Source organism: Sinocyclocheilus grahami, unplaced genomic scaffold (genome assembly GCF_001515645.1).
Source record: "Sinocyclocheilus grahami isolate Dianchi unplaced genomic scaffold, SAMN03320097.WGS_v1.1 scaffold19.1, whole genome shotgun sequence".
NCBI lineage: Eukaryota > Metazoa > Chordata > Actinopteri > Cypriniformes > Cyprinidae > Sinocyclocheilus > Sinocyclocheilus grahami.
In genome coordinates, this window is record NW_015505198.1 from 2,914,725 (window position 1) to 2,916,006 (window position 1,282).

A 1,282-nucleotide genomic window follows, 5' to 3' on the forward strand; every position below is an offset into this window, starting at 1 on the left:
CGGTGGAAGCCCCGGGCTTTGCCTCCTTCCCGCGTCGGGGGCCCGCCGGCAGGGGGGGGGGGTGTGTGTAAATGAGATCCCACCTGCATCTCATTTACACACACACATATATAGGCCACACCATTTCACGAACTCTTTGCGAAGTCTTGATTTGCCCCGGCTGTCATTTCCGAGCATTATACCTGTGTTTTGTTTTCTGTGCTTTGGTCTTGGACTGTTTCCTGTTTCTCTGATTGTTATCTGCCTGCCCCGACTTGGATTGTTTCACCCGGACTCTGTTCTCTAGCCGCCTGCCCCGATCTCTCGCCTGGTTCACGATTCTGCCACTGCCTTGTCTCTACTGTTCTGCCTTGCCGGTATTTGACCCTGTATTGTCTGACGATTCTTAATAAACTGCAAATGGATCCAAACCCTTCTGGTGTGTCGCAACAATAATATTACCGCCCCTTAATCTGTGAGTTTCCACCCACAGCGCCTTCATTTGATTTTGCAAGCAACAAAGGTGTACCAGCTCTAATGCCATGGGGAAAGTTGGAGCAAAACAAGCTAACTTTTCTGTCTTTGGCTGCACAGACGAGCACAGAATATTGTTTAGAGTCCCAGTCTCAGAGGAGACAAGAGAGCAGTGGATTTATTGATTTACTTACTGTATACTGCTGCTGCCACACAGATATAAAATAAACATGCAATTTATTTCCCAGCTGTTCACCTTCACAGACATAACCGACTGCTTTTGTAGCTCATGTGTGTTTTTAACGTAAACTTGTGTGTGAATGAGAACTTAGTTTAGTACTCACATGCTGTGACAGCCGCTTTCTGTCCGTGTGCTTCGGATGTGTGCACTCAGAAAACCATATACAGGTACATCTCAATAAATTAGAATGTCGTGGAAAAGTTCATTTATTTTAGTAATTCAACTCAAATTGTTAAACTCGTGTATTAAATAAATTCAATGCACACAGACTGAAGTAGTTTAAGTCTTTGGTTCTTTTAATTGTGATGATTTTGGCTCACATTTAACAAAAACCCACCAATTCACTATCTCAACAAATTAGAATACTTCATAAGATCAATAACAAAAATATTTTTAGTGAATTGTTGGCCTTCTGGAAAGAATGTTCATTTATTGTACATGTACTCAATACTTGGTAGGGGCTCCTTTTGCATGAATTACTGCATTAATGCGGCGTGGCATGGAGGCAATCAGCCTGTGGCACTGCTGAGGTGGTATGGAAGCCCAGGTTGCTTTGATAGCGGCCTTCAGGTCATCTGCATTGTTGGG